Source organism: Fringilla coelebs, assembly GCF_963513975.1.
Source record: "Fringilla coelebs genome assembly, chromosome: 6".
Classification (NCBI taxonomy): Eukaryota; Metazoa; Chordata; class Aves; order Passeriformes; family Fringillidae; genus Fringilla; species Fringilla coelebs.
Genome location: NC_140034.1, coordinates 28,814,599 through 28,829,132, shown reverse-complemented (window position 1 = coordinate 28,829,132; position 14,534 = coordinate 28,814,599). Strand labels below are relative to the sequence as shown.

General features: G+C 34.1%; 1 protein-coding gene across 3 annotated transcripts in view; it reads right to left on the bottom strand.

Annotated features, from left to right (window-relative positions):
• Nucleotides 1-14,534, bottom strand: part of NOVA1 (NOVA alternative splicing regulator 1) — a 141,157-nt gene that overhangs the window by 3,317 nt on the left and 123,306 nt on the right. The gene's annotated exons all lie outside the window — the stretch shown is intronic.

The window sequence follows — 14,534 nt, the reverse complement described above, 5'->3', positions numbered from 1 at the left end:
ACCATGTTTGTAAAAGAAAGGGTTAAAAAAATTAAAAAGAAATACAGCTCATCATGCTTTTTAATGCTCTGCATGTTTCAAATGTATATTAAGAAGAATTAAAGGTAAATTAACATTTTTATCATTCTCCCACAGAAAATACTGCTTTCACCATAGTACAGTTCAGACCAAAAAGATTAAGCAAATGCAGCTATTATATTCATATGGAAAGATTATCTCAGATTGTATCAAACTGAGTATTTTCACATGATTCCTCTCTTTCCAGGCGACTGCAGCAAAACAACTTCTTTGGCAAAATTTGTCTGAAATTCTTTCTTTACCTTCCTTTAAGACATCTGTAGTAGCAATAATTAAAAAAAAAAAAAAGAAAGAAAATAAAGAAACAGAACAAACCAAAACCAAAGCAAACAAAAAACCATAACCAAAACAACATTTAGCTAAATCTTGGACAGATGAAATAGCTGGTCTTGAACAGGACATGATCTTGATTCTTTGACCTGTGACCCACATCACTGTATGGAAATTCATTATCTGACACACTGTATTATTATTGTTCAGCCCATGGAAATGAAATTTCACAGGAAAGAGTACCTAAGAGTTGAGAATTTGAGAGTACAAAACATAGCATTTGTACATTTAAAAGTTTACCAAATGGTTTCAAACCAAGGTTATTTACCTATAAATCCTACCTTTGCTTCTGTTTAAACAAGTTTCAATGGTCACAACATAATTAATGTCAATAAATGTATTACCTATTGACTTACTGCTATGAGTGAAGAATGATGCCCAGGATAAAAATTCAATTTATTCATAGCTTTTGTTTTTGATATACATTTTACAAATGCATCCCAAAGTTTTATTGTACTGTCTACTTTAGGACATTGAATTAATAAGATGTTTTACTTTAAAAAAGTTTTGGCTTTAGTAGCTTTGTGTTCAGATATCCAATCATCCCAGTTTTGTGGAATGTGTGTAGGGGCAACACTTTTCAGTCCTTTCACCACAATTCTATCTAAAGTCTTAGCAACAAAACAATATAAAATACAATTAAATGTTATTAGCAATAATCTCTTTTTACTGCCTCATTATAAAGACAAACTAATTGCAAACCAATATGCATGCCCTACAAAAAAGTTTTTTAAAGCTAGAAAAAGCTTAGGTATTTCCAATGGTTATGTCAGCATGAAAATCATATCTTTGAGAATGCAGCATACTAGAAACTTGAGAAACAGTTATATTTTTCATTTACACAATATATATCATACAGTATTTTGCACTGGATTGTTTTAAATTATATACATAATTTTTAATTCAGAATTTCATTGTCATCAAAACAGAACATGTTCTATAGAATAAATAAAGAATTATCAGCTGCTGACCTTTTCTAAAGGCAACGTTAAAGTAGGGTATTGAAAAAAAATTTAGTCCACCCAAAAATTAAATAATCCTATTAAAAAATTCTTCATATATTAAATATATATACTTAAATACATAATGACAGGTTTTCTATATAGTTTTAGGCAGACTTAGTTTTAAGTCAGTACACCTCCTAGTAATTTTAAATGTAATTCAAGGCATTTGGTAATTTTAAGGTAACCTTTTTTAGTTTTCCCATCATAAAAAGAAAGAAAAAAAGTCTTAGTTTTGATTAGATATTTCAGTTCTAGATACAAAATGCATTAACTAATTGCTAACTAGAAGAATTGTCCAAATTTTTTGGCGGGGATTTGTTAGTTTGTTTTTGGTTTTGGGTTTGTTTTGGCTTTGGTTGTTTTCATTTTGGTTTGTTTTTTTTTTTTTGTAACATTACAAAAATGCAGCACTGCACAGCTCTCATTATTAGGGTTTTGTGCTGCATACTACAGAAAACATTTACTTGCCTCCACTGGTTTAAGAGACCCTAACAGGTTCTGTGGGAGATTTCAATAAGCAATGTGCACAGTTCTGATCAAGTCAGGCCTATGTAAATTTAAGTGAAAAAACCCTAAAAACATAAGAAAGTACAAAAACACACTCTCAAAACCATACACGTGATTTCAGATGTAAATAGGATATTTAATGCCACGGCAGTATGGTTGAACCTGTAATATTATAGTTACATATTCAACATATGAAAATCCAGGTCACTGTTACATAGCTGGGATTATTCTTAAGGATGGGTGTAGTAAAATAAAGCAAGGCTTTAATTCAGCCACAAAATCCAAAAGGAACTCTTCTCTATCTAAAACCAAAGATTTTCGCAACGAGAAACTGGTACTTTTCTCACTTGACACACAAATGTTCATATGTTACCACTAACAGCTCTAGTAATTTGCAAAATTATCTGTCTAATCTGAGGAGAGATAAAGAATTATCTCCTCCTTCTTACTAAGCACTCCCACCTTGTCCAGACATGGTTTTGTATTTAGCATTACAAACTACATTAAAATTATGATGCATTTTGGAAAAAAACCCCATAAAATATAATATGCTGGATTAATATATATTTGTCTGCTTCAGAAATAAAGATACCCTTTTCTAAATATCTGATTTAGAAACAGACTATTGTTTCTTTCATGGGCAACTCTCTTAAATGGTATTAGTTTAGGAATATACCAACAATACCCTTTCAAATACAACCCCTGCCATGGTGAATATTTCATGTATTTACATAGAGGACATCTTTTAAAAACATATATGTATTAAATAATTAGATGGCATGCCTCTATTTTATATTAGGACAAAAACATTACATTCCAGTGAAAATTCAGTTTGAACAAAACATAAATGCATGTGTACTCATCTTACTTAAAATATAAGGAATTCTGCTCTTCTTAAAGTGAAGAGCAACATTTGTATTATTTTGAAATATTCAGCTGTAACATTCTTGTATTTGTGACAGCTAATTTAAAATTTCATTTAAAATTTAGATAATTATTTTTAAAAGCAAAATATATTCAGGATTATTTTTTCTTTAGGAATCTTAGTCTTGCTACCATTTTGTAAATCTCCATCTATTTCTTTTATTCACTAAATCTTTCCCCTGTTTGTATATTGGAATACCAAGTCTTTATGGCAAACATTGGTTGTGCTGTATAGTAACACAGTATCTAACATATTAGATAGATCACAGCAGTCTTGGTGCTGGTAGAAAAGAAATAGTGCAAATATTTTTTTTTTCTTTCCTGAAATCCATGCAGTCACTAAGTTAAAAGGTATAAAATGATACAAAACAATTCAGAAAATGAAAAATCAAATATTATCTATTTGGTTTTGTTACCTGTGTGACCACTATTTTTGAAAAAAGTACTTAACTCCACGTCTGTCAGGGAAATTGGACAGTGCGCTTATTTGCCTTTTACAGATAACAGGTTCAGAAACTGATTTGGATGCAGAAGTGAGAAACTGCTACGCAGAATAAGTGCTCTGAGCTATCCAATAAAGGTATCTTTCACTATGCAGGAAGATTAGGTTCCTAGGTTTGTGTGTATGCTCCTGGCTATATCCAAACTTGGGCTGCAAAAAGGAGATTGAATATCTGAAGCAATTATGAACGTGTGCTTACATATGCATAAGAATAAGCACATGTGTAATTTATTTTGCTTAAATGCTATAGGAAGAATAAAGGGAAGAAACTCAACCTTTATTTCATGTCAAATAAGTTTTATAAAAATTAAAGATTGCAATTATGACATTTACTTACTCATAAGCAAATTAATTACTTCCACAGGCATCACTCTCATCTTATCTGCATTAGCATAAGCTAGTTCAAAATCAGGCTCAAAAAATATAAAACTTCTTCCCCCAAAAGTCATTCAACTATAACAAATATAATAGAAACAAAGTAATTTCTCTGCATACATTTTGAGTGAAACAACACTGTGTCTTTAAAAGCCTTGACAAAAGTCAAAGAAACCTGGGCCATAAGGAGGGCTCCAACTGGAGAGCAGTTTGCTGCCCTCAGTTCCCAATGAAATCTGCAGAGATTTGATGCAACTCTGCCCTTCAGAGGAAGAGGCCTGGTACTTAAGGGATCTCAACCATTGTGTCCAGGGACACAATTCAAACTGCTTGTAACTCACCACACGAATAGCTCATATAAATCCTAAACCCTGTATCAGCTAATTCCCTAAACCTTTCCCATTTATTGAAAATCCACTTGCATAAGCCCATGCTGCATTCATATATCATGTCAGAATTGCCTAAAAGTCCTCTGATTTACCAAACTGAAAGTCTGGCTCAGTTAAGGGAGCAGAATAGCATCTACTGTGGAATGCCAGATGTTTGGTGATTATGGTCTGCCACTCTCATCCTCCCCAGTGCTGCAGTGAGATAATCTGCACTGAGCAGCTATGAATGCACATGAATAAATGCTAAATAGTTTCATGGGAAGATGAACCATGACCAAATCTGTACTACTACTCATGTCCTGCCAATTCCCAGTCCCACTCCTCTCATGTAGAGACCTCCAACAACCCACAGCAAAGTTTCACCCATTCCACCCTTTCACTTTTCTACTGCTTTATTGCTTTGCCCTCCTTCTGTCTGACAATTTTGGTCTGGTTATATTACCACTTCTCACAGTCTCTAGAATTGGGGGGATGGCAATCACAAACTCACACCATACATGCCACCCAGCTAATACAAAGTCTACACTGATAAATGCAGTGGAAGGATGAAATGCAGGCTAGATAGCAAGAATTAGCACTTGATATGGCTGTTACACCAATCAGAGTAACTGTATGTTAAGAAGGTTGAAAAACACGGTTTTAGGTTTCAAGTTTCACATGGTGGCAATGACACATGCCTGCACTAAATTACACCAGAAAAGTATTACTGACTATAAAAAATAGCAACAAAACTTGGAAAAAAGAACCAAACAATTCAACAGTGGAAATATTTAAATGCATCAGCCTCTGTTTATTCCACTTCTGTGAAGTGTTTCTAAGAGATTAATGAACCAAGGATCTTTTTTATCTATTATTCAGGTTTCCTATTTCTTCTTTTATTTTCAACAGTGTCATTATAACTTGTTCCATTAATTTCTTGTAACAGTTGTTCTTTTTCCTTCTATTAAACCTTTCAACTACTTGTCTAATACTGGTTTATTTTTTCTTAACAGAAAAACAGTTTACAGAAAAGATTCTATCTAATCTAACAAATTCATCCTAATTTGTCACAATTCTACATTCTAGTCTCTGAACTAAATAACTGCACTTCCTTAAAACTGTAATTGCTACATTCTATTGAATATATTTTTCTTTTCTTTTCTTTTTCTGTCTTCTTGCTCCTCATTTGGTTTATACTCTTTAAAACTCCCTCTGGCCTCTGGATTCCACATCTGAAAATTTCATGCTATTTTAGCTGCTCATATGACTGCAGGCTTAGACTTGGTGAGAAGGTGTTCTGAACACCCACTCTCCTGTAGAGAGCAGTCAGTGAGGAGTAGGATCACCTAGGATTCTTTTGGGTGGCAGGACAAACACACTGCTACACCAGGCTTGTGAGTACTTCCATACAATCCATCCTAAAGTGAAGTGGCACTGTAACAAAAATCTGGGAGAAAATCAGGATCAGCTGAAGATGTGATAGAAGTTCTCCTGAAATCAAGCAGGAAGACAACTAAATTCATTACAGGCAAGGTGATGCCTGCATGCACTTAGAATTCACAGCCATGCTCCGTTGTATCAGGCAACTCCTGGAAAGCCCCTGGCTACGAAGCCACCAAGAACCACAAGTTCAAGGCAGCACAGGCTACTGAAAGGTCAGGAGTCATCCCACCTATACAGCAGGCAGCCATGCAAGGCTGCTCTGGACAGATGTTTGTTCATGTCAGACTTGGGCTCAGCTTCCACAGCAGCCTTACACAGCAAATCTCTACTTACTGCACATGCATAGCCTCAAGGAAGCTACTGGAATTTCTCTCAATATTTTCAGTATCTCTGGACTGGATTGCATACTGGATTCATGCACATGCTGAAACATGAATTTACTTTTTCAGAGCTGTCCTGAACAAACGCCTGGTTGCTCAGTTCCAGATTATACATTTTGGCTTCAGAGGAAATTCTTAGAAGGAATAGAGACATCTTTTAGAGACATTTTTCTAATTGTCCACTTGATACTTACTTACAAAAATAGGCACAGATCCATAAAAAGCAAAGCAGTTCTTTGTAAATTTAGCTAGATCATCAGGTAAATAAACCTAGATCATAAATTCTCATCTTTCCTGACCATGTTTAAATTCTATAAATGTCATTCCAACTCAGTTTCTCTCTTTCTGCAAAAGAATGTCTAGAACTGAAATACTGTGTGAACAAGTGCAATGGATTACAGGAAGAGATTAGCTGCTAATTTGTTCTTCAATATAATGCACTTTTTCTTTTTCTAGTCATGTTTATGCTAATATGATTTTCTTCTCATCACAAGCAGTACACATACTTGTAGTATTCCCTTCATAAATGTTGCCTGCAATTATTCCAAGACGAATATAATTTTGCTACTTCCCTACGTTGCCTCTTTGTGTTATTTCTGACCTCATAATTGCAGTTTCTTTCAAGACAATTCCAGGGTAACTTAATCCATTGAAAAAATATTGCAACTCTGAGTTTTGTCTCAAATTGCACTAGATTATTACAAATATAAAAAATTGATAGAGCAAGTAGATATTCTAAGAAGTTTGGTTTTATCTGCTGGTACACTGCAGGAGGATTTTGGTTTGATACTCACACAAGTGTTTATTTTTCTCCAGTTCTTAGACCTCCTCTCTCAGCTGAGGCTGCATTTATAATTTCATTTTAGTCACAAAAACTATCTTGCAATAAAAACCTAACTTCAGCTTAAATACCCGGGAACAATTTACATCTGAAATCACAAGGTTTAGAAAGCCAGAACTAAGCAGAAGAAATATTTACTAGAGATAAGACTGTGTAAGGATGTTCTGCACAAATTGCTCTTTTGGCTTAAATCAATACTATTTTTCAATTAGCATTTGCTATTAAACCTTGACTCTTTGAGGCACTTAAAAAAGTCACTCCCACTTCTTTTAGTAACTACCTAATTACAATTCTGCCCACTTTAAAGTATGAGCATTAAGATTTTTCTTTCATGCTTTTAACTAAAGATGTAATTTGGAATGCAAATTTCTCACAGCAAGAAACTAGCAAATCATGTTTAAAGAAACAAGAAAAATATTCTCTGCTGCCTGTTTTAGTTGCCCTTCTGTCACCAGTGTACGTAGGCTCTAACTCATAAATAGAAAGGCTTCTTCTCTCAAAAGCAGGATATGTGCATAGCCAAGTTGTGAACACCAAAAGAATAATTGCTGAAACAATGTTGGTTATACAGGTGGCTGATTTTATAAGATTATCCAGTCCTGAAGAAAGTATTATTAAAATTTTACACTCACATATGAGCACATAAAAATCTGAATAGTTTCATAAGTATCCCTCAAGAAAATATGATGCAAAGGAGTAAACCAACTCCTCCATGATTTCTCTATGATACATAGTTTTAATAACATAGAGAAGAAACTTAACTTTTCTAATTTTTTTCTCAGTAGCATAAAAACAACATTCCATATTTAATGCATTAATGTTTCATGAGCTTCAAATTACATTTGCAAAGAAGTGTAATGCATTTTGAGAAGCTTCATTTATACTTTTCACTTTTTTATAATTAAAAAAGAAAAAATGAGCTGGTTACATACTAAATCACACAGGAGAAAAAATTAATAGATTTTCACTCAGTTGCAGAGAATGCAGTACACATAGAAAATTAGACATCCATATTGGCTGTGCCATTGTTCAGATGAAACATTTTTAAAAAGACAGAAAGCATGAATGCTAACTGTTCTGTCCAGGACTGCCTAAAACCTTCAGTGATGATCAAATGTTAACCCTAGTCTCTCTTTAAAATCACCAAAGTTTCCCCTCCCCCTATCTAAAATTCCCCTTTTCTTTCATTTTTCTTATATAATTTGTTGCATGGTGTCCGATGAATACCTGCCAACACTTCACAGAGCCAAGGATGGGTTTAAAAAATGCATGAATATTTACAGAACTATTAGGTATAGCAATTCTAACTGAAAGAAACCATATAATGTAATTTCATTACTGGAATTTCTGAAAAAATCACTTCTCAATACAAAATAATTGACCTAAAATGTAGATAATGTATATTATTTTAAAACCAAATATGCCTCACTGATGGTATCACTAAAACTCCCACTGTTTTACATCAAACAGGATCTAACTTATGAACCCATAAAAGCCACTCCAGTTTCAAAAGTTAATTGATCTTCTTGACAGACAGAGAGGCAAAGTGGGCGCCTCCCTTTTTTTTTATGCTTTCCCAGTCACAGATCTGTAGATGTTTGGCTCCTCACAGCTATGAACTCATTGTCCAGAGAAGCATTGCACTGGCTGCTCTCCTGACAAAGCTTCAGAAGGCAAATACATAAATGAAGAGGACACTTGTGCACTCCTCCAGAGAATCCTCTATAGTCAGCAGGCATGAGCTTTTCAGGTCCTCCCCAGTAGCAGATCAGCCATAAACTTGCTCTGAATGACATGTTGCATTTTAACTAGATAACTTGCATTTGATGAGAAGTAATCATTGGAAGAAATCCTATGGCTAACACATAAAAGAGATTTGCTACGTTAATAACAAATCTTGGACAGCCTATAACCTAGGAATCAATTTTCCATTGACTTCCAGGAGACTGATGCTTCCTTTTTTTTTTTTTAATTATAATTTATTAAATGTTTTTTAATAGCCATGTACCTGCATGTCTAAGAGAAAACTAATAGTATTTTTAAATAACCTGTTGAATGGAGTATGAGTTTTCAAGATGAAGATACACTGTTAACATTACAAAGCATCACAGCTATGAACAGTGCCCAGTGTTCAGTATAAACTTGGATAAATATGGCTAGAATACACAATTATGCTCTTCTAAAAGAATCAATGCAGAAAATGATATGCATTAGTTATGTCATTTAATTAAATTCAGAGGAAAGAACAGCCAATAGAAATGTGCTAAGGGACTTGCCATTTCTCTGTCAATAACATCTTTCATTGAAATGGACTAAAACTTGAAACCTCGGAAAAACTAAACACTGGCTATTAGAAATACATTGAGATTTTTATGTTTTGACATTGCTGGCCAGATCACATTATTTTAACAGCATGCTAAACATTTTCTAAATTAATTTTGGATTTAAATCCAAGTATGAAATTATGATTCAGCATTACTGGTAAGATTACTGAAAATCAGTCTCTGGAAACCACATTTTAAAATTAATTAATCTAAATATAGGACTGACAGGACAAAAGAAGGCTAAGAGTTTTAGTTTGTTTTCAGAGGATCTTTGCCACAGTTGATTGCTACAAGATATGTATCACAATAATTCAGAAATCATTTGGCAATTCTGAACAAAATTTAAGTTATCAACTATGTATCATCTCTTTTGAAAGATGTGGAATCAAGGTGAATCAGCAGAACCATTTCAATTCTATGGCATGGAAAACAAGGATATATTATGACCATTTAAAAAAGGGGTATTTCTTTCTTGCTCAAAGCTCTTTGTGATCCTTTCGTGGGAGGTCAAAAGAGAGAGTTTGATCATCAGCAAGAGGAGTTTTATGGTTGCTCATATCAACAGATTTGTGATTCTCAAAGGAAGCGGGTAAAGTGCTCAGAAAATATGACAGTGTTTAGTCCCTTTCTTAAAACACACTATCTCCATATTTAATATTTTCATGCTCACAAAGAGTCCTCAATTTTGCTATCACAGTTATCATATTCTGATGTTCTGAAAATTAAAAGTTTTAAGTGAGAATCTGTGGAATTGAAAAAATGATAGATTTTTAAATAAGGAGGTAAAAGAAAGTGTAACTAACTGAATGTGTTTTGCCTAAATGAACACCTTTGAGTTTTCATGACCATAAAATAAAATAATGATACTAAACCCTAACATCCCCTCCTACACGATTTGTAATTAAAATTCTGGGGTAATTACTCTGTTCTTCCTAGAAAGGAAGGGGAGACACACATGAATTAAAACCCTTGTGGTACCGCTATTAATGTCTCAGGTCCATGAAAATCAGGGCACATTTATTCTTGTTTTCCCCTACAGACAGTTCTGTATAGCTTCATGGTGTTTTTCACTAAAAAAAGAATTAAAAAGGAAAAATGGCACAAAGCTAATGACCAAATGTTTTCCTAAAACCTGTATAAATACAATTTTTATTATGAGTATTTTTCTGAAAACATCCATTTTGCTTTAGATATAAACACATAAGATGGTAGAGCCAAATAGCTTCTAAAAGAAGGAATGTTGTAAACATGCTATCTAACTAAACACAACAATTAAAAACAGCCAAAAAAACCACCGTGAAGCAAAACAACAAAAGACCTTTTCACCATTTCCACAGATTTAATAGAAAAACTTACAAGAAAGTAAATAAATTTAGCAAATATTTGAATAATTATCACTACTATAGATACTTTTATATGCACACACAGTACTGTGCTATAAATATATACTGCTATATAAGAATATCTAATAATTGATTTACTTGTAAGTAGGAGCAGTCCTCTTGCACTGAGTATCTAGTGAAGAGTTTCAGCTTATGCAGAGAGTACAGAAGCTACTCATTCACAAGTGCCTCTTTAAATCATATTTTTTGCAATTCAGCTTATTTTAAAACCAATAAGAAAAAAAACAAACCATGCACAGAGACATGTACATATTTGTACTCTCTGCAGACACAGTGAGTGGAGCCCTCACTTCCTCCCATGTCCATCATGTCTTGGAATCTCCCAGCTGTAATCATGTCAAAAATCAGTCTGATGCACAGAACAAATGAAAGATGTTCTTGTTTGGAAATCTAGGAATAAAACCCACACTCTGTTACAAAATTATTTCAAGGGACTCTCCAACCTTTCTTGGAAACCAGATTTCTGCTCTTTACAATATTATGTAATCTAAATAATATAAAGTTAGTCTGAGAAGTATCTTCCATATCCAGTCTATATTTAGTTACATATATACAGGTAAGAAAAGACTGAACAGGGCATTTTTAATGGTTCATCTTGGCATAACTTGGCACCAGTTTTGCACATGCACTTTTAATCCAAGATCACAAAATTATGGTAAAATGAAAGATAAAACTTATTCTATCATCAACCAATATATGTAAAATAAATATGGTGGAATAAAGATGATGGACAGGGAAATCTGGCTTTGCAAAATGCACCTTTGCAAAATCTAGATGAAGTAACAAATTAACAGCACCAAAGGTTATGGTTACTTTAAACCCCTGGCTTTGCTTTAGATACCCAGCAGCAGAAGCTTGATCATTTCTGTATTAACTAGTCCTTAACTAATAAAATAGGATTTTGTGTAGCAAGAATTACTCAATGAAATTCTCATCTGATAGATGTTGTTTGAAAATTGTTTTCAAATGAGAAAGGGAGGACAGTTAAACAGAAAACATTTATATAACCATGTCTCTCTAGGTCATGAAAAATAATAATGATTAGAAATTGTGATTAAAAAAAGGACATAGTTTTCTTTGTGTGGTTTCCCTAATGGGTGGATGGATAGGTGGCAACACAAAAGTATTGTGCTCAGTTCTGGGGCCCTCACTTTAAAAAAGAGCGTGTGCAGAGGAGGGCAACAAAGTTGGTCAAGTGTCTGGAGAGTGAGTCCTGTGTGGAGCAGCTGAGGGTGCCAAGAGAAGAGGAGGATCAGGGGAGACCCTACTGCTCCCTACAGCTCCTGAAAGAGGGTGATAGTGAGGTGGGAGTTCAGCCTCTTCTCCCAGGCAGCTGAGGACAGGACAAGAGGAAATGGCCTCAAGCTTTGCCAGGGGAAGTTCAGGCTGGACATGTGAAGGAATTTCTTCACAGAAAAGGTAATTAAGCATTAGAATGAACACTCCAAGGAGGCGGCGCAGTCACCATCCCTGGAGGTGCTCAAGAAATGACTGGAGGTGGTGCTTAGTGTCAAGGTCTGGTTGGCAAGGTGGTGTTACATCACTGGCTGGACTTGATGATGACAGAAGTCTTTTCCAACCTAATTGATTTTGAGATCCTGTGATGTCTCCAAACTTAATAAGCAATGCTACAGGACTCCATGGCTCTCTAATGCTAAAAGAGTCTTCTGACAATTCAATTCAAAACCTTCTTCTCAGAGCCTGACATTACGTCTCTAAGAAGGATCAGACAACAGAATAAGATAAAACCAAGCTGTAGGTCTCAGGAAATATATCATTAAATGCAACTTAGCTGTGGTTGGCTGGCTTAGAATTTAACATTTATCCCAGTAGATTCATATCTTTAGTTTATATGTCTATCTACTTCTTGGTTAACTCTTGTAAACTTGTAGTTACATGTGTTTAACCAAGATAACTTAGGTCAGTTATCAAAGTTAACTTAGCTCATAAAAAATCCCTATAACTACAAGAGACAGGTGAAGGTACAATTGCATTGTCCTCATTAAGCAGGAAGATCCTGGATTTAGAGCCTACATACACAGCTCAGTAGGAAAACTGCTTATATTTCTTCTTAAACCATGTATTTGCAAACCATTTTGTTTCCCTGCATCTGTGCTCTGGGTTATATTTCTCATACAATGGAAGAAAAAATTCATTAAGGCAAACTATCTATAGACAAGCACTAAGGCATAGGCAGTACTTGAATATAGATAACTGGCACCTATTAATAATTTTGCGATGACATCTCACACAAATGTTCATGTGGGAAAAAAAAAATTACTCCTCATGCAAACTAAGGCTGTGGGGCACAAATATGGCTATATTTACACATGTATATTACATGTTTTTATACCCATTTTACAAATGTGTAATACTATGTGTGCATTAACATGGAAAAATACTTTACACAGAGTAAATTTGAAGGCAGCATCTGAGTAAATTTGATTTAAATATCACTTGTTAAAGACACAATGAAAAATAATTTGCATCTAAGTCTTGCCCTGATCTCAACTACTATGCACAATATATACATATTCTTCTGCTTGAGCAGCTGACAATTTATTTTTAGAGAAAAGATACTGAAAAATGTGAAAAGAAAAAATAAAAAAATGAAAGAACTGTCTCAAAAATGAGATGGAGGTGAGGAAATCAATAGATTTACACACCCTTCTTGATTTCACAATACATTTTTCCCTTTTTTCTGTTTAACAAATACTCAATGTAATCGTTTGCATGTGTATAATAAATGCATAAATGCATTATTAATTATTCTAATAGCACTTAAATTCAATTTTTAAAAGATAAATTTCATCCTATCAAAGCTGCAGTCTCCTTTTCTTACCCTGATTCACCTGAGTTCCTATTAATATCAGGCAGGCATAACTTGCAGTTTACTTTGAAATTGGATGCAGTAAAGACAACCATCAGAGTACACAAACACATTGTGGACACCCAATCAGTCTTTTCTGGTAATGTAATGTGTATCATTTATTATCTAATTGCTTATGACATAATTAAAGCAGAAATTTCTATTAAAAAAGCCTCTTAATTGCTGGCATACAAGTTAAATACAGCCTGTGAAATGTTTTTAACAAACAACTGTTATTTCCTTCTGTTCGTAAAATGATGTGATAATACTGGCTCTAGTTTTATTAAACATTTAAAATTTATTCTTATGAACAAATTTTCTGCAAGGAAATAATTATCTTTTCACTTCATTTCTCTTTTCTTCTGCATCACTTAATTATACAAGTGTACAGGTCTGCGAATTTTAAGGTATTGTATTTTGGTTCAGTACTTTTTACTATAAAATGCCATTAATCACAGTCTAATCTATTTCATAAACCAGTTTAATTCCCTAACTGCAACACTTTAAAAGAGCCCACATGGAGACTGCATTTCAGTATCTCATGGGTAGGGGGCAGCTGTTAATTTATTATCACGATTACTACAATTACTACTAAGAGAATAAAGTCAATCAATTCTCACTGCATTTATAAGTTTGTTAAGTGGACAATAAAGATAATCATAAGAAGCTGAGAAGCACTGAGTTCATGTACTATGCTACTTAAAAATATGAAAGAAGCATTTACACTGCAGTGGATTTGCAGGCTTCCAGAAGTTTTAAAGAAATAAAAATCTCAACCATATTTTTATAACCCCAGCCAAATCACAGGTATTATGTGATTTGGAGTTCACTTGAATGAGTAATTTATCATGTAGAAGTGTATTATTGTTTGATAATGTAAGGGGGGGAAAAAATAGTCTTTGATCTCTAAGGCTGCATTCACTGAGGTGCCATTTGAGAAGCAGGGGAAAACAGAAGATGAAACAGGCAGCAGACCCTCTGTACCCCCAGACTAATATTCTTCAAGGCTGCAAAGATTCAAATGTAAATCAGTGGCAGGTCACAGACCAGTGAACCCTTAGACTTAGAGGGACAATAGACCAGTTGATCCACTATTTGCAAACCATGCCTCTTAATGTCTGCTATTACTTGCAGGACGTCTAATTTGCTTTCAGGGAAAAAAAAAACCAACTAACCAACCCAACCC